This window comes from Ursus arctos, unplaced genomic scaffold, assembly GCF_023065955.2.
Source record: "Ursus arctos isolate Adak ecotype North America unplaced genomic scaffold, UrsArc2.0 scaffold_16, whole genome shotgun sequence".
NCBI classification, from domain to species: Eukaryota; Metazoa; Chordata; class Mammalia; order Carnivora; family Ursidae; genus Ursus; species Ursus arctos.
Window position 1 is genome coordinate 53,140,957 of NW_026622830.1, and position 27,866 is coordinate 53,168,822.

The 27,866-nt window shown below is 43.0% G+C and overlaps 2 protein-coding genes across 27 annotated transcripts in view; one reads left to right on the top strand and one right to left on the bottom strand.

Annotated features, from left to right (window-relative positions):
• Positions 1 to 27,866, bottom strand: part of LOC130543845 (uncharacterized) — a 407,309-nt gene that overhangs the window by 346,118 nt on the left and 33,325 nt on the right. For 24 of the 25 annotated variants that reach the window (XR_008959518.1, XR_008959517.1, XR_008959520.1 and 21 more), the window contains one exon: positions 9,620 to 9,764. The exons of the other annotated variant lie outside the window; for it this stretch is intronic. The gene's annotated coding sequence lies outside the window, so the exon portion shown is untranslated. The remainder of the gene's footprint in view (positions 1 to 9,619; positions 9,765 to 27,866) is intronic. 25 annotated transcript variants of the gene reach the window in all.
• Positions 1 to 27,866, top strand: part of LOC125281957 (focal adhesion kinase 1-like) — a 344,868-nt gene that overhangs the window by 103,658 nt on the left and 213,344 nt on the right. The window lies entirely within an intron of this gene.

A 27,866-nucleotide genomic window follows, 5' to 3' on the forward strand; every position in this document is an offset into this window, starting at 1 on the left:
GATAGGGATTGCCTTAAATCTGTGGATTAGATAGTATGGACATTTTAAGAATATTAATTCTTCCAATTGACAAACATCGAATGTCTTTACTTTCTGTGTGTGTGTCATGACTTTAAATCAGTGTATTTATAGTTTTCAGAGTCCCGGTCTTAAAGCCTCTTTCATTAAATTTATTCCCAAGTGTGTGTGTGTGTGTGTGTGTGTGTGTGTGTGTGTGTGTGTGTGTTTAATCGTTGGTGCAGTTGTAAATGGGATTTCTTTCTCAATTTCTCTTTCTGCTATTTCATTCGTAGTGCATAGAGATGGAACAGATCTGTGTATTAACTTTGCATCTTGTAATTTTACTGAACTTATGAGTTCTAGTGACTTTTTTTTTTTGGTAGGGTCCTTAGAGTTTTCTAGATATAGTATCGTGCTATCGTGCTATACACGAATAGTGACAGTTTTACTTCTCCCTTACCAATTTAGATGCCTTTTCTTTCTTTTCCTGGTCTGACTGCTGAGGTCAGGACTTGCAGTACTATATTAAACAAAAGTGCTGGGAGTGCACATCCTTGTCTTCTTTCTGATCTTAGAAGCAAAACTTTTGGTTTTTCACCATTGAGTATGACGTTAGCTGTGTGTTTTAGATATATGGTTACTGTTATTATTTTGGGGTACGTTCCCTCTAATCTTACTTTGTTGAGTATTTTTGTCATCACTGGGTGTTGTACCTTGACAGATTAGATTTTAAACTAAAGACGGTAGGTAGAGATACAGAAGGACACTATATTATTCTTAAAGGATGTATCCAACAAGTGGATATGACAATTATAAATATCTATGCTCCCAACAGGGAAGCAGCTAGATACACAAGCCAACTCTTAACCAGAATAAAGAGACATATAGATAATAATACGTTAATAGTAGGGAAGATATAGATAATAATACGTTAATAGTAGGGAACCTCAACACTCCTCTCTCAGCAATAGACAGATCACCTAAGCAGAAAATCAACAAAGAACCAAGAACTTTGAACGGACCAGATGGACCAGATGGACCTCATAGATATATACAGAACACTACACCCCAGAACAACAGAATACTCATTCTTTTCGAATGCACAGGGAACGTTCTCCAGAATAGATCACATACTGGGTCACAAAACAGGTCTCAACCGATACCAAAAGACTGAGATTATTCCCTGCATATTCTCACACCGCAATGCTTTGAGAATGGAACTCAATCACAAGGAAAAATTTGGAAGAAACTCAAACACTTGGAAACTAAGAAGCATCCTGCTCAGGAATGATTGGGTAAACCAGGAAATTAAAAATCAATTTAAGCAATTTATGGAGACCAACGACAATGAAAACATATCGGTCCAAAACCTATGGGACACTGCAAAGGTGGTCCTAAGGGGGAAATACACAGCCATCCAAGCCTCACTCAAAAGAATAGAAAAATCTAAAATGCAGTTTTTATATTCACACCTCAAGAAGCTGGAACTGGAACAGGTCTAACCCACGCACAAGAAGGCAGGTGATCAAGATTAGAGCAGAGATCAATGAATTAGAAACCAGGAGCACAGCAGAGCAGATCAACAGAACTAGAAGCTGGTTCTTTGAATCAACAAGATCGACAAGCCGCTGGCCAGACTTATTCAAAAGAATAGAGAAAGGACCCAAATTAATAAAATTATGAATGAAAAGGGAGAGATCACAACCTACACCAATGAAATAGGAAGGATCATTAGAAACTTTTTATCAACAGCTTTATGCCAATAAATTAAACAACCTGGGAGAAATGGATGCCTTCCTGGAAACCTATAAACAACCAAGACTGAAACAGGAAGAAACTGGTTACTTAAACAGACCGATTAATTATGAAGAGATTGAGGCAGTGATCAAAAACCTCCCCAAAAACATGAGTCCAGGGCCTGACGGATCCCCAGGGAATTCTACCAAACATTCAAATAAGAAATAATACCTATTCTCCTGAAGCTGTTTCAAAATATAGAAATAGAAGGAAAACTACCAAAGTCATTCTATGAGGCCAGAATTACCTTGATCCCCCAACCAGGCAAAGACCCCATCAAAAAGGAGAATTACAGACCGATATCCCTGATGAATTTGGACGCCAAAATTCTCAACAAGATCCTACCTAGCTAATAGGAGGCAACAGTTCATTAAAAGGATTATCCATCAAGACCAAGTGGGATTCATCCCTGGGATGCAAGCGTGGTTCAACATTCGCAAATCGATCAGTGTGATAGATCATATCAGCAAGAAAAGAGTCAAGAACCATATGAGCCTCTCAATTGATGCAGAAAAAGCATTTGACAAAATACAACATCCTTTCCTGATTAAAACCCTTCGGACTGTAGGAATAGAGGGTACATTCCTCAATTTCATATTCTATGAAAAGCCTACAGTGAATATCATTCTCAATGGGGAAAAGCTGGAAGCCTTTCCCTTAGGTCAGGAACACGACAAGGATGCCCACTCTCACTATTATTCTTCAACTTAGTACTAAAAGTCCTTGCAGCAGCAATCAGACAACAAAAAGGGATAAAAGGTCTCCAAATCGGCAAAGAAGATGTCAAACTGTCTCTCTTCGCAGATGACATGATACTCTATATGGAAAACCCAAAAGACTCCACCCCCAAACTACTAGAACTTATAGAGAAATTCAGTAATGTGGCGGGATACAAAATCAATGCTCAGAAATCAGTTGCATTTCTATACAAGAACAATGAGACTGAAGAAAGAGAAATTAGGGAATCCATTCCATTTACAATAGCATGAAAAATCATACATTATCTCGGAATTAACTGAACCAGAGATGTAAAGGATCTATATTCTAGAAACTACAAATCGCTCTTGAAAGACATTGAAGAAGACACAAAAAGATGGAAAAATATTCCATGCTCATGGATCGGAAGAATTAACATCGTTAAAATATCTATGCTACCTAGAGCAATCTACACATTCCATGCTATCCCAATCAAAATACCAATGACATTTTTCAAAGAACTGGAACAAACAGCCCTTAAATTTGTATGGAACCAGAAAAGGCCCCGAATCGCCAAGGAATTCTTGAAAAGGAAAACAAAGCTGGGGGCATCACGTTGCCTGATTTCAAGCTGTACTACAAAGCTGTGATCACAAAGACAGCATGGTATTGGCACAAAAAAAGACACATAGACCAATGGAACTGAATAGAGAACCCAGAAATGGACCCTCGGCTCTTTGGGCAAATAATCTTTGACAAAGCAGGAAAAAACATCCAGTGGAAAAAAAGACAGTCTCTTCAATAAATGGTGCTGGGAAAAATTGGACAGCTACATGCAGAAGAATGAACCTTGACCACTCTCTCACACCATACACAAAGATAAACTCCAAATGGATAAAAGACCTCGATGTGAGACAGGAATCCATCAAAATCCTAGAGGAGAGCACAGGCAGCAACCTCTACGACATCGGCCACAGCAACTTTTTTCATGACACATCTCCAAAGGCAAGAGAAACAAAAAATAAAATGAACTTGTGGGACTTCATCAACATCAAAACCTTCTGCACAGCCAAGGAAACAGTCAAAAAAACTAAGAGGCAGCCCACGGAATGGGAGAAGATATTTGCAAATGACACTACAGATAAAAGACTAGTATCCAAAATCTACAAAGAACTTCTCAAACTCAATACACGAGAAAAAAATAAACAAATCCTAAAATGGGCAGAAGATATGAACACTTTTCCAATGAAGACATACAAATGGCTAACAGACACATGAAAAAATGTTCAAAATCATTAGCCATCACGGAAATTCCAATCAAAACCACACTGAGATACCACCTTGTGCCAGTTAGAATGGCAAAAACGGACAAGGAAAGAAACACCAAAGGTTGAAGAGGATGTAGAGAAAGGGGTTCCCTCCTACATTGTTGGTGGGAATGCAATTGGTATAGCCACTCTGGAAAACAGTGTGAAGGTCCCTTAAAAAGTTAAAAATTGAGCAACCCTATGATCCAGCCATTGCACTACTGGGTATTTACCCCAAAGATACAGACATAGTGAAGAGAAGGGCCATATGCACCCCAATGTTCATAGCAGCATTGTCCACAATAGCTAAATTGTGGAAGGAGCCGAGATGCCCTTCAACAGATGACTGGATTAAGAAGTTGTGGTCCATATATACAATGGAATATTACTCAGCTATCAGAAAGAATGAATTCTCAACGTTTGCTGCAACATGGACGGCACTGGAGGAGATAATGCTAAGTGAAATAAGTCAAGCAGAGAAAGACAATTATCATATGATTTCTCTCATCTATGGAACATAAGAACTAGGAAGATCGGTAGGGGAAGAAAGGGATAAAGAAAGGGGGGGTAATCAGAAGGGGGAATGAAGCATGAGAGACTATGGACTCTGAGAAACAAATGAGGGCTTCAGAGGGGAGGGGGTTGGGGGAATGGGATAGACTGGTGATGGGTAGTAAGGAGGGCACGTATTGCATGGTGCACTGGGTGTTATACGCAACTAATGAATCATCAAACTTTACGTCAGAAACCAGGGATGTACTGTATGGTGACTAACATAATATAATAGAAAAGAAAAAAAAAAGAAAAAAAGAAAATTCTTTATTAAAAAATAAATAAATAAATAAATGAAAGGGGGAAAAAGGAAAAAAACGTAAGCACACAAAATCAGGGAACAGGACAGGGATAACAGCCCCAGATACAGAGGAAAAAGCTGGAGAAAACAGATGATTTTCTATGAATGTATAAATCACCAAAACTAAACCAGAAAATGATAGCAAATCTAAAAAAGCACTAAGCTTTTTTTTTTTTTTTAAAGATTTTATTTATTAATTTGACATAGAGAGACAGCCAGCAAGAGAGGGAACACAAGCAGGGGGAGTGGGAGAGGAAGAAGCAGGCTCCTAGCGGAGAAGCCTGATGTGGGGCTTGATCCCAGAACGCTGGGATCACGCCCTGAGCCGAAGGCAGAGGTTTAAGAACTGAGCCACCCAGGCGCCCCAAAAGCACCAAGCTTAGGTAGTTTTACTGGGGAATTCCACCAAATTTAAGGAAACAGATCATTTCAAGAGTATTTAAACTGGCTAAAGCAGAGAAAGCTTTTAATAAAGCTAAGGAAAGCACTAAAACAACTTGATAAAGATTACATTAAAAACAAAATTACAAACTGGTTTCACAAATCACAATGTAAAATGACTCAGTAAAATATTACTAGAATCTGGCTACACACTAACAGAGTTTTCACTGATGATTCAATAATATGACCATGATTCAATAACACAAAATCTGTTACTATTATTCATATGAACAGGTCAAGGAAGAACATCTGTATAATTTCACAGATGCTAAAACAGTATTTAATAAAATTCAACAACCATTTTTGATTAAAAAAACAAAGAGCAACAACACAGCCCTTAGTAAAATAACTACTGTGGCAGAAACACTAAAAGCATTCTCAGTGAAGTAAGGAACAAGACAACGTACCCACTATCATTCTGACTTAGTATTTGATCTTGTCCTGGAAATACAAAGCAACCAAAAAAGAGAAACAAGAGACATAAAAAGTAAAAAACATGGAATGAAATTCTTATTATTTGTAACTGATATGATATTATACCTGAAAATCCAAGAGAACCAACTGCAAAAACTACTAGAAACAATATGATGACATAAGTTCCTGCTTGAAAAATCAGTAAGTACAGGGGCACCTGGGTGGCTCAGTCGGCTAAGCATCTGCCTTGGGCTTAGGTCATGATCCCAGGATCCTAGGATCAAGCCCCACATCGCATGGGGCTCCCTGCTCGGCAGGAAGCCTGCTTCTTCCTCCCCCTCTGCCTACCACTCCCTCTACTTGTGCTCCTCTCTCTCTAATAAATAAATAAAATAAAAATTAGTAAAGTACAATAATAAAAATATGTAATATAAGAAAGGGTCCTATTTTCAACAACAAAAAAGATCAACTAGGAATAAATTTAAGAAATGTACAGGATTTTTACACAAACCTTTTAAAGACATTTCTGAGACAACTGGAGAAATGTGTATGTAGATTGGATATTACATTAAATTAGTACTAGGCAATAAATTGTTAATTTTGATAAATATAAAAAAGTTTTGATAAATATAGCAATGAGGTTATATATATTTCAAAAGTCTCTATTTGTTCCAGTTCCCAAGTTATACTCTGAAGTAGTTACGAATAAAATCATTTGTTTTAAAACATTCTAGTCCCCCACCCTACAAAGAAATGGAGGGAAGAGGGACAAATGATTCAAGATTGGCAACGCATGGCAAACTGTTTAAAAAGACGTGATGGATACATCCAGGTTCATTATATTCTCTTCCCTACTTTTGTGTATTTGAAAATGTGCACAATAGGACCCAAACAAAGGCACGTACTGAGAGACTCAAAGGTACACAATAGGCTTATAAAAACACACAAAAATTGCCACCTAACAATTAGAAATGCAAATTAAAGCTACAAATCAGATGTCATTTTCATCAATCAAATAGAGAAAAGATCCAAATATTTGGTGATATTCAGTATTTGGGGGAAAGGAAGTAACTGACCTGCCGGGGAAAAAGTATCCATCAGTACTTTGGAGGACTCCTTGGCCTCACCTTTCAAAATTATAAACACACACTCCGTGGCCCAGCAATTTCACTTCTTAGGAATTTATGCTAGAGATACTAATTCAATAAGTATTTTCCGCCACCTACTATGGCCATACACTAGAGACAGAAAAGTGGAGGAAACAAGGCCCCTGCTCTCATAGGGTTCCATTATTGTAGGGGAGGAGAGAACCAATAAAGCCAATTAAGTACACGGACAATTGCAAGGTCAAGGGAGATAAGTGTGATGAAAAAAGCAAACAGAATAAGGGTGTTGGGAGTGGCAAGAAGTCTATTTTGGATGGGCCTCTCTGAGGACGTGACAGTTGGGCAGAGACCTGGGTGAAGAAGAAAACAAAGGAGAAGAATGACCAGGAGAACATTCCAAGAAATAGGGAAGGAAACCACGGAGTAACACATACATTTGGCTTTCCTGCCCTCTGCTTTTCTTTTTATTCCCTAACAGTCTTTCGTTCCTCCAAAGGATATGAGCACCTCTTGAATGTCTTTCTTTGTCCTGATACAAAAATGAAAATAAACGTATCTTTGAAATACAATACATCTTTCGGGCCAGCACTGTTTCCCCAAACACTATTGTGCCTAATAATTTCATTTCTTCAAAGGAAGAATTCCCAAACTTATCTAGGTGTAATGCCAAACCTGTTTACAAAAGTACATTCAAGCTAGAATTAGTTTCACAAAAGATATTGACCAGTTACTAGATAATTTTATAGAAAAAAAAAATACTGTCAGTCCCTGCCCTTCTGGCAAGAATGCGAACCACTGACTTAGAGAAGACTATAGTTTAATTTCATAACCTTTTAAGCAATGAGGTTGAAATGTTGAAGTGCCTATTTGGATAAATATTTATTTATTTGGATAAATATTATTTATCCAAATATTTTCAATTTCAATTTCATGATCTTTTAGGCAATGATATTGATATTTTTAGAGGCTATTTTAATAAATATTTGACACTGAAGTGGCCAGTGTCAATTAAGGGCGTTCCAGTTGACCCCAAAAGAAACGACTCTGCAACAACACCTGAGAACATTACATACTAACCTGTTCAAAACCGTGAAACACCCAGACTTCAAACTTGCCATGAATGATATGTTCTGTGAACAGCCAGATTAATTACAAAGCCAGCATATGGAGAGATCTGTCCCTGTGAAATACACTATCTTAATTCTGAAATCAGCTTTACCTGGATGCATTCATCTCCTATTCAGACAACGCAAAAAAAACTAAGACTTCCAGATTCTACAGAGATTCCTAAGGAGACAACTCAGTGTAATCCAATTTCAAGCACCATTAGCCATCTGCACAAGCAACGACAGGTTTCCCTCCAACAGCTGACGATGCGGTGTACCCCTGGCCACATCACACCACTGAACCTTCCCCCAAAGGTCCAGCAGAGAATGCCACTTCTGACAACTAGTTACCCGAGAAAAAATTACCAAAGTGAGAAACCGGGAAAAGGTAAGCTTCCGCACAGGCCAGCCCAGCAAGAGGGGCGCTCAGTTTTGAGTTCTATGCAGATCTGAGGCCAAGAATCCCAATGCTCTCTGGCTCTGGAGCCTGCCCTTCCACGTCCCACCTCTTACGTGAGAGGCGTCCAGGAGCCTCAAAAGGGACGCCCCCCACGCCCTCCTCTACTCTACAACGTGGGGTCGTGATTGCCCCCTGCTCCCAGCCCCTGGGAAAGACGCTGGTCCAGCCGGTCGAGGACGGGGTACCACTGGCTCACCTGGGGAGGGTAAGGGCACGGGGCTGGGCTCCGCGGAGGGCCAGAAAAGGGCACCAGGGGAGGGAAGGGGACAGTCGGGGGCCCTCCGGCAAGCAGCTATCTGGGGAAAGGATGCCCGCGGGCCTCACTGGCGGGCCAGGCGAGGGAAAGAGGACACGTGAGAATGCAGGGTAGACGTGGGGCGCTCCTGCAGGCAAGAAACGTACGGAGGGGCGGGGGGCTTAAGAGCTGCCTGCGGGCCAGGTAGGGGGCCCCGCCCCTGCGCCCTGCCTCCCCTGCCCAGCGCCCGCTTCATGCCCGCGTCCGCGGCGCAGCGCGGCTCTGCCGGCCCCTTGCCCGCCAGGCGCAGGTTCTGCTTCAGGCGGCAGTCGGCGTCCAGCGCCGCGGCGGCCGAGCCCGACGAGGACGAGCCCGAGGCGGTGCAGCGCTCATGCTCCAAGGCGACGGGCTCCGTCCGCTTCCTCATCCCGCGGCCGACAGGGCCAGCCGCCGACGGCGTCCGCTGACCTCGCCCGCCCGCCCGCGCTGCAGTCGCCGCGACTCGCAGGAGCAGCTGCCGCCCGGAGCCCGCAGCCCCTCACATCCCAGCCCCAGGCCGCGGCGCCCGACTCTACCGACCCGCGCCTGGGATCAGGTCGGCCGCGCCTGCCAATCAGCGCCGGGCTCCCACCGGCCCCGCCCCCTCCATGCTTCCGCGGGAGCGCGCCCAGCGTCCCCGGCGCCGACCTGCCCCCATTTTGGAGAAGGGCGGGAGAAGCCTTGCGGGGAGTCACAGTCGCCTTTGGGCGAGCGACCGGTGGTGCCCTTGAGAGGTCTGAGCTCGGTCGCCGCGGGTGAGAGGGCCGCCTTTGCCTGGGTGCTCAGCGCCAGGAGCCAACGCAGCCGGTCCTGCCCCAAATCAGTGGCCCGAACGTGGGAGGACGCCGGCCGGAAAGCACCCAGCGAGCCCGAGCCGCAGAGGAAAGCGGGCTCCCACCTCTCCCGCCCCAGATTGTGATTTTTCCCTAATGCTGGGAAGCCAGTATGAATGAACCCCTCGGAAAGGTTTCTGTAATGGCTTATGAAAACAAAGAGCAAACGGTAACAAATCACCATTCTCATGATTCATAACTATTTTCCACAAGATTTTAATTTAAAAAATACGCTCTCAGGTACTTTTTTTTTTTTAACACAAGCATATAGATAATTTAATTTTAAAATATTGGGCTGAATTTATGAAAACTGAACTCATTAAACAACTTACTTCTTAAAATCTGTATATGACTTTAGAGTTGTGTAAAGCAGTTAGTAGTCGCTGGTGGAGGTGCGCCTGGCTGGTGGAGCACAGGACTCTTGATCTGGCTTTGTAGGTGCCAGTCCTAGGTCGGGTGTGCAGATCACTGAAGAATCTTTAAAAAAAATAAAAAAGGAAAAAATCTGTTTCAAAGATAAATTTACACTTGTGGAACCCAAGATAAGAACTAATTCAATTCATCTTACAAAGAAAAGAGCTGTTTCACAAATTTAGTGTTACAGCTTTGGCATTCTTTAATATTTCTTGGAAAGGATCTACAACCGAGAGATTGGCTTACTTATCACAAAGTGAACTTTCAACATTCAAAATTTCAACATTTCTGTAAGTTGAAAACGATTGGCAATTGATAAATTTAAGATCAATTAGAAATGCCTTTAGAAATTTCATAGCTCCTTCTATTAGCTTTGTAATGATAGTTCTAAATTGCAAAAGAATTTCATTGACAGTGTTATAAAAAATATCACAACTGGCATTCATATTTGTGTGGATAGCTTCAAATACAATTTTAAAATTTAAATGGTGAATTCTTTAAACTGTTATGCACATACTGGAGATTAGGAATCCAGAAACCGAAGTTAAAAAAAAAAAAAAAACTGACCCTATCACTCACAAAATCCTCTTTAATTGAAAAAAAAAAAAAAAAAAAGCAAGGAAGGGAGGGCTGTTGAGAAGAGAGAAATGTGAGGGTTATTGAGTCTGGCTGGCATTGGGCCTTACCCGTACAGTCCTCAACTCTTGGTCCTGTAGGGGCCAAGGGCCAGGCTGCTCCAAGGTGGGCCACTTTGGCTTGAAGATTATTTTGACCTAAAGGCAATCAAGACCCTATGGACTTCCTCCCTATGAAAGAAACTTTTTGCCCCTTCCTTGACTAATAGAAGAATCTAAATTGGGGTCTTTCCCCAATTTAATAATGGTTATTACCAGAAATAAGTCTTAGCCAAGTGACCCATCTATATGGCAAGGCAAGCATCTAATTACCAAACATTCGCTCTTCTTGCCCTGTGACTTGCATTCTTTCCCTTCAAAGTCCCAGACCCCCACCTGATTCTCTTTAGTTCAGGATGGATACATACACACACACCTTATTTTGCCTATCTTTGGAATTTCCATGTCAGTGTGGATTCCCTGTATGTAGGAAACTAAATTTGATTTTCTCCTGTTAATCTGTCTCATATCAATTTGATTCTTAGTACAGCTTGACGGACCTAGAAGGGGACAGGAAATTCTTGCTCCTGATATTCCACATTGACTTTCTGTATGGTCTTTAAATACCATGCTACACTGGTGACACCCACATTTGTATCTCTAGTCCATACCCTTTCCTTGAACCCCAGGCTCCTCTATCTAATGGTCTACTCATCCACTCTAATATCCTGTAGGCACCTAAAGTTCCTATGTTCAAAACTGAGCTCCCAACTCTTTTCCCTCCCCCAACTCCACGTGTAACCTTCCTCACCTCAGGAACGGCAACCTTATATTGACATTTCCGTAGGTCAAAACCCTGGGATCATCCTTGAATCCTCTCTTCTTATGTCTGTATTAGCACTCCTTTCAAAATCTATCCAGGACACAACCACTTCTCACCACCGCCTCCATCCACACCCTGGCCCAAGCTGCCATCTTCTCTCACCTGGATTATTTTAATAGCATAAGTGGTCTCCTGCCTCCACCATTGCCAACTTTTGTCTACTTAACTCAGCCGTCGGAAAGTTCTTTTTAAAGACGTAGCTCCAATCCTGTCACTTGTTTGCTCAAAACACCTGTATGGTTTCCCATCTCACTGAAAATAAAACAGAAAACTTGTGAGAGGGCTTACAAGGGTCCTACCTGACATGGCCTCCAGTCCTCACTCTGATGTCAGCCACCAGGGTCTCCCTCCCTTACTCTGCTCCAGTGTCACTGCCTCCTTGCTGATGCGGGGACCCCAAGGAGAGGTGTGGGTGGCACGTGTGTGAGCCACCCATTCCCCTCCTTGGGGCCTTTGTACTTACATTCCTGCTGCCCGTAATTCTCTACCCAACCTATGGCCCCGTTTCCACATGCCTTACTCGCTCCACACTGCAGGTCTGTGCCTTCTCTGAACACCAACAAAACCCTCAGGTCCTCTCATCATCACTCTATTGACCTGCCTTGGCTTATTCTCCTTAGCACTTTTCACTAATATATTTATCATCAGTATATCTGTATCCCACGCTGGAACATAGACTTGAGAACAAGTACTTTGTTCACTACTTTATTTTCAGTGTCTAGAACAATATGCAGCATAGAGTGAGCACTTCATGAATATTTGCTTAAAGAGTAATCAATCACCACAGCCCCTTAGAAGTGTGTACTGTTGGCCCCATTGTACAGGTAAGGAAATGAAGCTCAGGCCGAGATTCTGAAATTAAAAAGGTATATGAGGAAGGTTGTGGATACTGGTGATTTTTGGAATACAGTTCTGTAGCACAGTCCACTATAGATCTGTGTATTTAATAAAACTTAGCTAAATTATCCCTGACTGTAGAGCTGAAAAGGAAATGTCACTCAATTCAGATTACACAGCTATTGTATCTTTATTTGCAAAAGAGGAACATAGTTTCTGGGGTTAGCTAGAATGCAGTCGTATTTTCTTTTTAGAAATGTTGCTTTTTAAAAGGTAACCAAGTAAAACAAACTGTTTCTATAGCAGTAATTTCCACCTTTGATTCTATATGGTTATGAAAATTTCCATAATCATATAGGTAAATTATGGCTGTGTGAATTCGTGTGAATCTGGGTATTTTCCCCCCTTTGTAGACTTCACCATTAGAGCTATTTTCCAAATGTTTTAAAATAACTCTTCTAAAATCAAAGGAGCTTCTGTGGGGTTGAAAGCTTACATACAAAGTCTGCCACTTTAGAAGCTGAGTAACCTTGGATAAGTTATCTGTTCAGTGGTTGGGGTGCCTGACTGGCTTAGTGGTCAGAACCTGCAACTCTTGATCTTAGGGTCCTGAGTTCAAGCCCCATTTTGGGCATGGAGCCTACTTGTGACCTCGGGGCAGTTACTCAGACTCTCTGTGCTGTCCGTTTCTTCTGCAGAAATGGGAAAGAGTATAATAATAGTACTCAACTCTTCCTGTCGCGAGGGCCCTAGGAGTGGTATATATATATGTCAGCTTCTCTGGACAATGCCTGACATACAAGTAGCAGCGACGTCAGTCTTCGCTATTAATTTTCTGTCTACCACTGCCGCTGCTATTGAAGTGGGAGACCAGCGAGGTTCTTGTCTCACCTAGTCGAAGACTGAATCTCTCAGACAAAGGAGAGTAAACCGATAGAGGTTCAGTAAGTGATGAAACAGAAGAAGCTCTCAGGAGGGGGAGGGGTCCTGACAGGTTTACCCTTGTGGGCTTTTAGGGTTGGTCTTTTATAGAAAGCTAACCAGGGAACTTAAATCTTTTTTACTTCTCTGTTGATAGCACCCTTGAGTAAGGACTAGTGATAACATCGTCAGTGGCTTGCTTCCTTTTTAGCGTCCTGTAATTCTTTGTTGGTCACACGTAGCTGTCATAATAAGACCCCAGCTCCCACACCTGGGACAGGATGGTCTGGTTTGTTCCCTTAGCTCTGGTTTCCTTATATCTCTGAATTTTTGAGATTTGTATGAGCTTGATCCCGTAGCCCCCTACCTCTCTCTCCCTACCTAGCCCTGCCTGTCCCTTACTCACTACTACTTATTACCATTATTCTTATTTTTCTCTTACTACCTCAAAAGGGTGCTAAGCACGTGGCCTATGTTACCCGTTGTTCTTATAAGAACACTTTGAGATTTAAACCATTTCTTCCAGCCATGTATCCAGAGGCTTGGGGAGATTAAGTATCTTGGCCATAGCCAGTGGGAAGTGAAACTAGGATTTAAACCATGGCAGTCTGGTTTCAAACTTGCACTTTAAATTCCATCCTTGACTACTTTCCCTAACACAGGGCAGCCATTGCGTGGATACCGGGCATGTTCTGCTGGGCACGAAATGTGAGTATTAGAATGCAGTGTGAGGACACTAGAGAGGTGTACACAGGAGCATAAGGAGAAATGCTGGTAGGAGCTGGGGTAGAGGAGGGGGCGTTGGGGCCACGCCTGGAAGGATGAGGTCCCCACTCTGAGAAGGAAGATAGGCAATGCAGCTGAAGGATACAGCCGTGCAGAGACTCATGGTCACATAGGAAGGGGGGACTGATGTGTGTGCAGAGGCTACAAAGGTGGGTTCTAGGCCTAGGAGAGTTGTGTATTCATGTATAAGGCATTTGGAAGTTGGTAAAGGATTTTAGACAGGGAAGTGACAGGACAGTTTTTTACGTTTTGAGGGTGGTGATGGCAGCACTACATGGAATAGATTGGAGATAAGAAAGAACAGTGGCAGGGGTGCTTATGATCGCTCTTTGACAGACCTACTGTGAGAGCTGCGTATGGTCCAAACTGTGTCTGGTCGCTGGGCCCAGAAATCAGTGTCTGGGTTTCAGAGATGAGGCAAACAGGACTTGTAACTGTTAGAACAGGGGTGGAGATGGGATGGGTAATGAATGAAGGAGGAATCACAGAGGATCTTGAGGGGATTCTCTCTCAGATACAGCATCAGAGATCAGGAGGAAGAGTGTTTGGGGAAAGGTGAGTTTTGTTTTGAACATTAGAGAGTGCCTGGTCGAATAGTTAGGTCATTTTGCAAATGAGACTGAGCCAAAAGAAATTATAGATCAAGTTCAGGGACTTGTCTGAACTTACAGCATATTGGAGCAAAGCCTCACCTTGAACACAGATTTCCTAGATTTCCTGTCTGTTGTTCTTTCAGAACAGTTACTTCATTTAAAAAGTTAGGAGACAGTGGTGGGACGGGCAGCAGAGATGCCAGAATGCCAAGGCACGCAGGCTCTAAAATACGACCCCATGCTGCACTCAGACAACCAGGCACTTTGGAGGTTATGTAACACATGAGGAGACAAGCCCAAAGAGACACAGACTCGTCCAGCAGGAGCTGGCCGCCCCGGCCTTACGACTGGCTCTTCAGACCTTCAGTCCATGCAGCTCTCTGTTTCACTCAAATCTTAAGTTACCACTTTTGGGGGGTTCAGAGGCAAACTTAAAAGTTATAAAATCACTCCTTTTTCTAGGTTTTAGTTTGGCAGAGCACCTTTTGCAGCTTTTTGCCGCACAGGCACCTTCCACTAACAAACCCGTCTGCTCAGGTGACTCAGCGGCCTGGAAGACTCGGCCTGAGGAGGTTGGCCAGTCTCTGACACAGCCAAGCGGGGACAGGCCAATCTATCTGATTGATGTGAGGGCTGATAGGCCCATGACCCACAGGACCTTTCAAGAATCACTGTTCCCAGGAAGATGATAGTCACTGGGTCTAGAGGAGGGACTCTGCCTTGTTCATTCCACGCCCTCAAGGTTAGGTGCTGTATTCAGCAAACTGAAATAATTGTCCACTTTCTATATGCAGAACTGCTAATAGTTTAAGTGAGGTTTTAGAAAAATTATCTTGGGCTCCCAGCCTGAGGTGGGAACACAAAACAGTACAATTTTTACTATAGATAAATCTAAATCTGAAAGCATGTGTGTATTTTCTTTTTTTAATTTTTTTAAAAGATTTTATTCATTTGATAGAGAACACGAGCAGAGGGTAGGGGCAGAGGGAGAGGGAGAGAGAGAAGCAGACTCCCACTGAATTGGGAGCCCAACATGGGGCTTGATCCCAGGACCCTAATATCATGACCTGAGCCAAAGGCAGACACTTAACCAACTGAGACACCCAGGGGCCCCAGCATATGTGTGTGTGTGTGTGTTTTTATTTTTAGGATTTTATTCATTTGAGAAAGAAAACACAAGTAGGGAGGAGGGGCAGAGGGTGAGGGAGAAACAGACTCCCCACTGAGCAGGGAGCCCAGTGTGGGACTCAATCCTGGGACTCCGGGATTGACCTGAGCTGAAGGCAGACACTTCACCGCCTGAGCCACCCAGGTGCCCCCATGTGTGTATTTTTATAAAAATTATTTCACACATGTCTTTTGTATACCTGCAGATCTATGAATCATACAGGAGTTTCAGCTATTCCTTAAAATAGTATTTGCTGATAATAGGAATATTTAACTGAATTCTAATAAATCAGACTTTTCCATGATCTCTGTTTAACTACTTGATGAAAGGGAAGATAGAAAACATGCTTACGTTTTTCATTGGGAATTACGTATTTTCTTATGTTTGAAGAGGGTTAAGTTCTTGATTTTGTAGTTATACCAATAGCGCCAAAATGTTTTTGCTACATGTATGTTGGCCCTAAAAGTAGTTGGGTCACTTATCTTTGGATTGCTGACAGACCTACTGTGTAATATCTATGAACTTCAGAATTTTAATATTTTTATCCTTCGAAAGGAAATTTTTTTAAAAATTTGCCCCAAGGTGGATAGTAGAGAAACACCTTTGGTCCTTCTGTTGTTGCAAACCAAAGTGTTCATTTTTTGTAGTGACTTTTTTTAAGATTTTATTTATTTATTTGAGAGAGAGAGCATACGCAGAAGCAGGGGAGGGGCAGGGGGAGAGGGGGAAACTGACACCCCGCTGAGCAAGAAGCCCGATGGGGGACTTGATCCCAGGACTAGGTATCACTACTACCCTTGTAGTAATTTTTTAAGATCTGTTTTCGTTAAAGTTATTTACATACTTTTGTCATGCTTTATTGCTTCTAAAGGAGTGGTGGGGTTTTTTGGTTAATTTTATTGAGATATAATTTATATACAACAAAATACAAATTTAGCAGATTTTTTTAGTTTTTTATGAATTTATACATCCTTATAACTAGCGCCGCAGTCAAGGATTCTGTCACCCCAAGGGTTCCCTTTTCCCCTTTTGTAGCTACCTACTCTCTGTAGCCGTAGGCAATCCCTGATGTACTCTCCGCGACTACAGATTATAGTTGTCTTTTTTTGCGGGGAGGTGTCTGGATTCAGGGTGCCAGGAGTTGCATACTTTTTCTGGGAAGGGCCAGTAGGGATCGTACAGTATGTACTCCTTTGTATCGGACTTCTTTTGCTGAGTACAGTGTATTTGAGAATATCCTTCATCAGTATGTTGATTGCTTACGTTGTCAGTAATTCATTCCTTTTATTGCTTGTTTCCTCTATTTTTTATTGTGGTAAAATATAACATAAAAGCTGCCAGTCTAGCCAATTTTAAGTGTGCACTTCAGTGCCCTCAATTACATTCACATCATTGTGCGGCCATCACTCCTCTGTCCAAAACTTTTTCATCAACTGAAACAGAAACTCTGTAACCATTAAGCAATAGCTCCCCATTTCCCTCTTCCCCCCGCCCCTGGTAACATCTAATCTACTTTCTGTCTTCACGAATTTGCCTATTTTAGATATTTCGGGTAAGTGGAATCACACAATAGTTATCCTTTTGTGTCTGGCTTATTTCACTTAGAATAATGTTTCCAAAGGTCATCCATGTTGACGCATGCAGGACTACATTCCTTTTTATGCCCCAATAATATTCCATTGAACGGATATGCCATATTTGGTTTATTAGTTCATCAGTTGATGGATGTTTGGGTGTTTTTACTTCGGGGTTGCCATAAAGAATGCTGCTCTGAACATTTATACACAGTTTTTGAATGAACATATGTTTTCAAGTCTTTTGAGTATACCTACAAGTGGGATTGCTGGATAATATGGTAATTCTATGTTAAACGTTTTGAGGAACCATGAGACTGTTTCTCATAGGGCTGCACCATTTTATATTCCTCCCTACAATGTATGAGGGTTCCACTTTCTCCTCATCCTCACCAACACTTGTTCTAGGCATTCCCACAGGTACTGCTTTTTGATAAGATATATGAATCAAAGATAAACATAGAGTAGATCAGACATTGCTACAGACTTGGTGGAATTAATGGACGTGTATCAATATCATTTTGTATGTTCTAGGAGGATGGACTCAGGCAAGTTTTGGAGGAGATGAAAGCTTTATATGAACAAAACCAGTCTGATGTGTAAGTTTTGATGAGATTGATTTTTTTTTTAAGATTTTTTATTTATTTGAGAGAGAGAGAGCGCGAGCAGGGGCAAAGAGCAAAGGGAGAGGGAGAAGTAGGCTCCCTGCTGAGCAGGGAATCTGACATGGGGCTCAATCCCAGGACCTCAAGATCATGACCTGAACCAGACACCCAGCCAACTGAGCCACCCAGGCACCCTAATGAGATTGGTATTTTAAAGCAACTTAAGAAATAGGATACTGAAATCAGATAATGTTCCATCAGTTTTTAGATATGATTTTTTTTAATTCTCTGTGCGCCTGATCATACTGTAGCTATACAGGACTGAGGGGGTTTGTGTTGATCGCCCTAAATCTATGGGGATTCAAATAGTGCATGGTCCACAGCAGATGCTCAGTAAATATTTATTTGAATGATACGACTTGCAAGATATTAGAGTGAATCTAAAAGAGATGAGACAGGAGCAAATAAAAATCCTAACAAAGTGAAACCTATAGTTTCCCCTGCTCATTTTCACTACTAGCTACCTTAGCGCAGTAAAGGGATAACAGGAGATATGTACACTTAACAGGAGCAGCAGTGATTTCCAGCAGCTTGAGTGGAGCTCCCCGAGAATCCGTGCTACAGAAGGCCACGGTGCGGTGTGTGAGAGGGCTCTAGGTTTAGAGAACATCGAGAGCTGAGCGTGGTGGTGGCACAGTGGACAATTTGGCTGTGTGACAAACTTCATAGGTTCTCTTGATTTGGCGAAGAGTAAGACACAAAGGAGTATCAACTCCAGGATCAGAAGTGAGATATTCAGCTCTCAACCTAGAGAGACATCCGTCTGTGACCTGATGTTTCATTTTTGGCTTTGTTAGGTACAGTGTTTTTATCAGTTACTTGGGCATAGAAATCAGTAACATGCTGGTAAGATCTGTGGAGCACATGAATAATGGGAGCATTTTCCAACTGCGATGTTTAAGGAGAGATACAGCAAAATCTTCACCAATGGAGTGAGGAACGGAACCATAGCAGGTTTACAGTATGCGTAAGGCAGATATAAAGTCCTGAACTCAAGTTCCCAAGCAGTTTGTTCATTCATTAATTCATGTAACAAATATGTACTAAATGATTACGTGCTAATAAGTGGCTCTGGTATTTCAGCTGTAAACAACACAGTAAAGACGTCTGCCCCCATAGCCCTCACAATCTAATGCAGAAGACAGATAATAAATACAGATACACCAAATTGGAATACATGCCATGAAGGAAAACAACAGAGTTCTGCGAGAGAGAATAATTAATTAAAGATAGACTTGGATTGAGGAATCAGGGAAGTTCTCTCCAAGGAAGAAACATTTCAGCTGAGATCTAAAGGAGAAGCCTGCTTCAGTGAGGCAGACAGCGTCCTAGGTGGAGGGGGCAGCATATGCAAAGGCCCTGAGCTTTGAAGGAGGGTGGGGTGCTCAGGACAGTGATAGTTAAAGAAGGGCAGTATGGCCGAAGCTTAGCAAACAGGCAAAGGGTGACACCAGGTGTGAATTTCAAGCACGTGAGGCTGCTGGTGGCATGGTTGTGTTTTAAAAGATCACCCTAGTTGCTGCGTGGACAGTAGACAAGGGGATCAAGAGGAGAGGGAGGCATGCTGGCCATGCAGGTGACAGCAGAGGTGACCTGGACTAAGTAGAAAGTGAACAGGTTAAAGACATATTTACTTAGGAGGTGGCCTAACAGGCCTTAGTCCAGGAAGAGAATGATTTTCCTGTTATTTGCTATATTTGTACCATTTGCTAATTTGTGATCCCAAATTCTGTGCCCTACCCTCCTAGTTTCTTTCTTGGTGGGGGGAAGTCACTATTACCAGTTTCTGTTAAAAATTTTTGTCAGAAGAAGTCTATTCCTCTTTAATTACTCATGTAAAAGTAAATTTTTTTAGGAAGTCCTTATGTACTTAATGAAATACTCTGGTGTTGGCTTGGGCATATTTTATTTGTACTGTTTCTTTATAATCCAGAGCACATTGTAAACAATGTGGAGAACGAATGTGGACACACAATGCCATAAGCAAGCAGTTTCCCTGGCACTGAGGATGTGGGTGCACTGACACACAGCAAGATGGCACAGCGAAGTTACTGGGTGATCGATGACTCCCTTATCTTTCCTGGGTCCCCCTTGGTCCATCAGAGATACTCAAAAAGAGCTACCTGAACAAAGAGGGTTCTAGTCAAGGTTGAGGAGCACTCATACAGACTGAGGTGCTCTCATGAAACCAAAAGTCCAGGGAATAGCCACCTTCCTCCTCAGCCATTCTGTATCTTTCTTGTGGATGAGGCATGGATGGGCTAGAGCTTCAAGTACTCACCATCAACACCATTAGATACCTTTCAGGTAACCTGATACAAAGGGAAACTAAGAGCACGACATCGGTAACATATTCAGTTTTATTTATAAATATGACGACTGCTCACTGGTCTAGAAGCCCTCTTCACGTGATTCCCTCCTACAGCTCTTAAGATTCGTTGAAATTCTCTTATGTATTCATTTCCTTCTTCACTGACTGACACGCCACTAGACCGGAGGCTGCATAAGGCCAGGAATCTCATCCAATTTGTTCACTGCTCTGTTCCTAGCCCCAGGAACAGAGCTTGGTACCCAAAAGGTACTCAAGGCGTATTTGTTAAATGAATACACAAACAATAAATATTAAATATTTTCTATCTCTAAGTCAATAGCTGGAAGAACTGATTTATCTGATTGTTTATCTGACTGTTTAAAAGCAAGACTCATCAGATGAATATTTAAAAGTAAGCCTAGCCCTTGAAGAAGGAGGCCACAGATACTGGAATTTAACATCCTGCAAAAGGGAACACAAGAAAGTAAGAAAGGGCAGATTTTTAACAAGGCTAACTTCAAGAAGCATAGAGACAAGGAGGAAGTCTTCATTCAGAAAAAACGATGAACAACGACAAAAACAACTATGACCAGAAACATCCCTTAGACAGACATTCTTTACTCATTCATTTGAACATTACTGAGCCAGTACCCATTCCAACGTGCCTTGAGCCAAGTGCTAGGAAATTCAAAGACAGTAAGACACAGGGCCTTTGAGGGTACAGAGGTAAACAAGTAATGCAAAAGGTACCATGACCAAAGCTTATGCATGGCATCAAAGCAGGGAGTAGACAAAGAAACTTGGGGAGGTTGGGAACATTAATAATGCTATACATTTATACTTCAAAAGACACTTTCAGGAATTTCTTTTTTTTTTTTTTTGGCCCTCACCCATAACCCTGTGAGGTACATGGCGCAGGTGCAATGAAGATAAAGAAACCACGGGTTCTAGATCTCCCGTGACCTGCCCAAGGTAACACAGTCAGTCAGAGATGTGGGCAGAACTCCTATCTGGCCTCCCAACTCAAATCTGAACCACACAAAGGCCTCAGAGACAAGGGCGAATAAATCAAAACCAGAAAAAACTAAGCATCACCCTGGGAATGCAAAAGAGTGGGAAGCTAAGTAGTCAGGTGAGAAATGATGGGAGTGAGTGGCACTGAACGTCAAACTGCCAATTTCCCCGGGAAGGAGCTCACTGCAGTTCCCTCAAATAGCACTCGTGGTGAGCAGTAGAGACGGGGGACAGGTGCTGAACAACAGAGCTCAGGCCTCAAACTGCCTCTGGGGTGGTGACTTTCAGCATTGGGCACAGACACACCAGCACACTGCCTTACTATCATCACGAACCCCAGAGAAGTACATTCAAACTAACCACACAGAAACAACCAGCAGATACCTTTACAGAGCTGGGGTCATTCCTGAATTTTTTTTTTTTTTTTTTTTAATTTACTTGAGAGAGAGAAAGAACACAAGCTGGGGGAGAGGAGGAGGGAGAGAGAGTACCAGGCTCCCCACTGAGCAGGGAGCCTGATGCAGGGCTGGATCCCAGGACCCTGAGAGCATGACCTGAATCCAAGGCAGACGCTTAGTAGAGTTAGTCACCCAGGCTCCCCCACTCCTGAATTTTTAAAGAAATCTTTAATTTCTCATTCTCCTTTACCACCAAGCAAGAGCCAATAAACCGTTCCTATTATTTTTACATTTTATCCAGAAAATAATCTATAAACCACACCAAAAGCTACCCTCTCCCTCTCCTTTGTCCAGCTAAAACCTCTTGTTGACAATTATTTCTCCCTATTTAGCTGAAAGGCAATAGCAAAGGTTGGGGGCAAAAACGTCCAGAGCAGACTGCCTGGCTAAAGTCTAGAAGCTATAGGGCCTTGGACAAGTTTTTTTTAAGCACTCTCTGCCTCAATTTCAATCTCAGAAATAGGGCCACCAATGGTTCCTACAGCGTAGGACTCCCGTGGGGATAAAATCAGCTTGTCAAGAGTGCTTTCGGCATTATATACACGTTAGTTGTTTTGTAATTCCCCAGCTCCTGACAAAGGCCATCTCACTAGGTGGGAGTAACCAGCTTCACCTACCTGTGAAGCCATAAAACTCAATGACTCATGAAACTCATACACTTAATGAGACTGGACTTTTTAAATGGCACTTGATCCCAATACAGCAATAAGCACTGCGTGCCCCTGGGGAGATGGTGTACTCAGCCCTGAGAAGGGGACAGGGTGACAACCTCCTTAGTGTTGTCAGAAAACTCCTCTTGCACAATCCAGAAACAAGACCATGCGTCAGAGGTGACGGCCTGCTCCAGCCTGCAAATGCAATGATCTAAGCCTGATGCTGTCCCTACCTCTTCCCCTCTTTCATACACGTGGTTCTGCTCTCCTACCCAACCCTGACCGCTATCGAAATGACGTCTCAGTGAAAAACGCCTCTCCTCACGAGCTCTGCCAGTCAGTAAACATACTGGGAAATAAGCTGCTTCTATCAATTGCTTTGGGATGAGCAAAAGCACCTCAGTCTCTCTTTCCTTCTGAAGCTCATATTTCTAAAGTCACCTTGAATTTCTTAAAAACCCAGTAGCCAACTATTTAATATCCATTGCTACTGGATTCATAGACATGAATCTAGCCTAGACTTAGTGAAATCAGAGCCTTATTGCTAAGGATCAGGGCTAACAGAGGACTGTCACACCACGGAGGCAGCATTGTGCATACGGGTCCCAACAAGTCTGGGAGAGACCAAAATCTTCAACAAGAATAGTAAAGAGCTCTCTGCCTCTGAGCACTCGTTACTGGTCATGCTCAATTATACTGTGCAGTCCTCAGGTGAGAAATTACAGTTTTCAGAAGTTTCCATACCCAAAGCCCTTTAAAATTCAACAATTTGAATTTAACTCAGCAAAATCTTTACTCTAAATACCTAATTAGGTAATAAAGTGACAGGCGTTTTCTTTGGTCTGACATCTGAGGTCTGGCGTCACATGTTTTAGAAATGTTTAAAAGTGGCGCTGGCTCAGTCGGCGACTCTCCTGATCTTGGGGTTAGTGAGTTCAAGCCCCACGATGGGTGTAGAGATTACCTAAAAAGCAAGAAAGAAAGCAAAGAAAGGAAGGAAAAGAAGGAAAGGAAGGGAAGGAAGGAAAAGAAGGAAAGGAAGGGAAGGAAAGGAAGGGAAGAGAAAGAAAGGAAGGAAGGGGAAATGTTAAAAAGCCTAGACAAGAATTACTAGATGATGCCGACAACTTGGTAAATGAGACGCGATCTGACAGCGATCTAAACCGTGGTCTGGCGGGCGCGAGCACCCCCACATCCTGGCGGCTCTGAAAGTTCCAAGCTAAACACTGAACCGAATCAGCCTGAAGGTCTACTATAATACTTCAGGTCTTCACCCAGCGCAGGTTTCTTCCTTGTAAAAGTCTTTCCTGAGTAGGTTAACGTGATACTTGAATATACTCTTTAAAATACCAGTATCCGTATTAAATTCTTTATTACGGACTTCATCCCCCGGGAATAATATTCACTAATACTTTAAGAGAAGCAGATAAATTATTTGGTCTTATTCATACATGGATTACACGGCATTTTTAACTTCTAAACATGCTTCCCAAATACTGTCTTGAATGTTACAATGAAAATGCTGTATTTTATATTTTTATACAAATAAAAACCCTAAAAACATTAAACTGGAAAATGTTTATCCAAGTATTACTGACCCTTAGTGATAAGACCACCTTACGATAATATGGAATTTCAAATTAAATACACAATCTTTACAGTGAGTAAAGAGAACCAACTTTTGAAAAAAGAAAAACCACATCACTTTTTCCCTCCAATCCTATTGAAGTTAAAATTAGCCTCGACTTCCACATCACAGAACGGATATGGGTGCCTTAATTAAAACACACGAAATAAAACATAAAACTATAAGAGACACAGAATAGAAAAGATAACTTACTTAAAATGCACTTTGATAAAAATATTTTTATTTACTTCTAAAAGCTATCTAGTTGGTTTTATGCCAAGAGCTGCAAACCTGTAGTACATCAATTTCCATTTTTCCTTAAATTTCGTTGTAAATCTATTTGAAATAAGGTCTGAAAAACTCTTATCCACCTTTTTAATGCAAAAGCATGAATCTGAATAAAATTTAAACCAAACAGATTTTTAAGTTACCTATACCTTTAGCCCAACACATCGGAAATGGGACTACAGCCGCTCTTCCCCATACAGACGGCACCTGCTGGTCTCAGGGCCTCTTGGCCCGCCAGTTCCAGCAACATAAACTCAGGCCTCAAGATCAGACCAGGCGTCCGCGCACCAAGTCCCCTTTCATCGCTCCCACAGCGTTCGCTTCCATCCACAGCCACACTAAGCTTCCCCTGTGTGCTCCTTTTCTCAGAGCTTGAAGCAAAATTTGGGAGGTGCTCCTTCTGTAATATTTTCCGGCAGCCTGAAGAATGCCTCTCAGTTACAGAATCTTCTGCTTCTGCGATCTGAAACACAGACCATCCTGGCTAGATTAAGCTCCAGAGCAGAAGGAAACCAGCCAGTAATGTGACCCCAGGGGCCTGTGTTCCTAGATTCATTCAGGGAAGGAGAGAGGGAGGGAGGGGAAAGAGGGAGGAGAAAAAGAAGGCCAGTAGCCAGCACCCGATTAATATGCTAATCCCACCCTTCTGCTCAATTCATCTGGCAGACCTCTGCTCACAAAACCAACAGGCGATTCTAAAATTGAGTAAGCTGCAAATCAAGTCTGACCCAGATCATGTCTGTAGATGGCTCCTCCGACTATTTTTGTTTTCAAACTCATGCCTTTGGCCTTTTTCCAGCCTAATTCTGACCTTAAGACTTAAGGTAATTGTCTTGATGAAAAATGAATAATGCAGGGGAAAACATCTTGATCAACATTAAAAACAAATCTGTAGAAACTATGTCTATAGGAACCCAGATATTTCCAAGGTAAAGGTTTTTTCAGATCGATAGTTTTAAGTCTGCAAATTTATAAAAGTATTTAGAAAACACACAGGAACAAGAATTTGAAGTTGCGAGATTCTTTTAAAACTAGCTTAGGGAATATTGAGGAATACAAGATGCCCAATTTCTTAATTTCAAAACATGAGTGAGTACGAAACTCATACTGAAGAAGGAAGACAGAAAAACACTCTAACAATCTGTACGAGTAAGTTTTTTTCAAAAAAATGTAAAGCTACTTACACTTTTTCCATTCAAACAGAGATAGTCTGGGTCATCTCTAAAATGTAGCTATTTAAACACACTCCACTCTGGCAGTAAGACAGTAAGAAACTGGGCTCCTACAGCCTGTTGTCTGAGCACACGTGATACACATTCAAGACAGACAGTTCAGCTCTCCTACTACGCGGGTAATTCTGTCCGTAGCAAATCCCATTAACGAAGAAAAAATCGAGTCCTCTGCTTAACTGTGACCACAACCAGGGTTTTATGAATTCACTAACTTGTGAAAACAAGAGCTGAAAAAGGCTAGGGGAACAAGAGGCCTATCTGTGTCCAGTGATGCCCCAGGACAGCTAGTTTCATTTCTGACATACTACTCTCGATGATGGCTTTGTCTCCAGGCGTTACATTCAGCCTCCTAATAGCAGTCAGAGCTCAAATAACCTCTTAGATGCCCCCAGTGAAAACATATCATTCACCAGAAGGAACTCTGACCCCAGGCAACACTGGGAAGAAAAGGGGCTCCAGAAAAACACAGGCAAGCAAGCTAGGAAAGAAACAGAAGAAACAAGCAGAAAGATCACCATTACTGAGGACACTCGGGACACAAAGGCCTACTCTCATCATAGGAGGAATCCAAGCACGCCACAGGAGCAAGTCTGGTATCTGACCCAGGCCCCTGAGAATGGCTTCGGGTTTAATCTGAACCATCAAGTAACAGACATGCCAACCACAAAGGCAAACTCGGAGTCTCTCTTGGAACTTACGACTCTAGACTTTAAAAAACAGAAGCTACCTTTACTAGTTGCCAACGATATTTTACACACCCAATTTTCACGTCTTCTGAGGAACATCGGTGCTGTCACATCTTTTTTTTTTTTTTTTTAAGATTTTATTTATTTATCTGACAGAGATAGAGACAGCCAGCGAGAGGGGGAACACAAGCAGGGGGAGTGGGAGAGGAAGAAGCAGGCTCATAGCAGAGGAGCCTGATGTGGGGCTCGATACCGTAACGCCAGGATCACGCCCTGAGCCGAAGGCGCCCCAGTGCTGTCACATCTTTGAAAGAGGAGTTAAAGATGGAGTCGTTTAGCTAGGAAGAGACATGGCTTCGCAGAGCCCACCTGTCATCCAAGAAGCCAGAGGTCTTCCTGTACGCACACACCCAGAAAAGGTTTCTGAGCCAGACTGAATGAATGCCACGGCACCACCTGCACGGGAGAGAGAGGGCTTGGTGCAAGCAAGTGGCACGGCGGCTGGAGCCTCCACAGCAGTAGAGGAGGTGACGAGAGGACAGACGTGGGAGCTCTTTAGGTGACAGAGAGGAGAAGCCAACTCTCTGACTGCAAAGTAACCAGTGGGCGGCAGCTTTCTCTCCCACCCCTCGAGCTAATTTATATTTATCTCAATATCCAAATATCACCTCCTAATGTGCAGAGTTCTGAGGATACAAAAGATGACAAGACGAAAGAGGCCAAGACCCCTCCAGGCCACCAAGCAGAGCCCCGCCGGAAGCAGCAGCCCGGAAGAGCCGAGAAGCACTCGGGCCACTGAGAAGAGCGGGCGGGCAGGAGAGGACGGGGCTCCGCCACACCGAGGAGAAGCTAGGGCGCTGGGCGCTCTCACAGAGAAAACCGCCGCACGTCACTCCCGACACACAGCAGCTCGTTCCCCGCGTGCAGCGAAGAGGAGAGTGTGGTTCAGGCAGTGGGGCGCGGGCCTACGGCCAAAGGGCTGAGAAATTACACGAGGACACGTCACTCTGGGACAGCACCACTCCTGTTTGCTTCTCGATAAACAGGAAAGACCAATGAGGCTCTTAGATTCTCGAGCCGGTGAGGTCTTGAAAAGAACGGGAAAGGCCTACATTAATGGTGGCCTAAGTGAAAAAGGTGAGCAGTCCCTTTATGCGCTCCGAATAAGAAACTCACGCACTAACATAAAGGCCATCATTCCTTAAAAGGTTCTAGTTTCTTTAAAAAACTCTTTATCGTATCAGTATAGTTAAAAGCAACTCTGGGAAGTCCTCCCTCACAGGTAAACTCATTAAAACTTACAAGAAAGAGACTACGATTTGCTTGGACCCCAATCTGGACCGTGCACATGCCCCTACGTCTGCTGCCACCACCAGCCCAGCTGTTGCCATGTGCCACCAGGCCGCGGCTACAGGCCTCATGTGCCACCACTGCCTGCTACAGGCCCTATACTCTGTTCCCAACCAGTTCCCTGCGTGACGCCCGTCACACCATTTCACTGCGCTAAAACTCACCGACAGCTCCCCAATTCTGCCAGAAGCAGTGCAAACTACATACTCAGCATGGTCCGCAAGGCCCTGTACAGGTGGCTCCCCTCGCACCTACACCCTCTGTCTCGCCACGGCCTGGCTCCTGTTTCGTGGCCTTCCACACACTGCACACTGACCTCCCTGCTGTCCTCTGCCCACACCAGGCCCGTGCCCACCTTTATACTGCCTGCCCCATGCCCTTACCCTGCTTCATTTCCCACGGCACTTACACCTTCTCAAATACCATGGGACTGACTGACACAGTACGTTCGTTTGCTGTCCAGCTGCCCTCACTACAACCCCATCTCCACGATAGGAAAGAATCT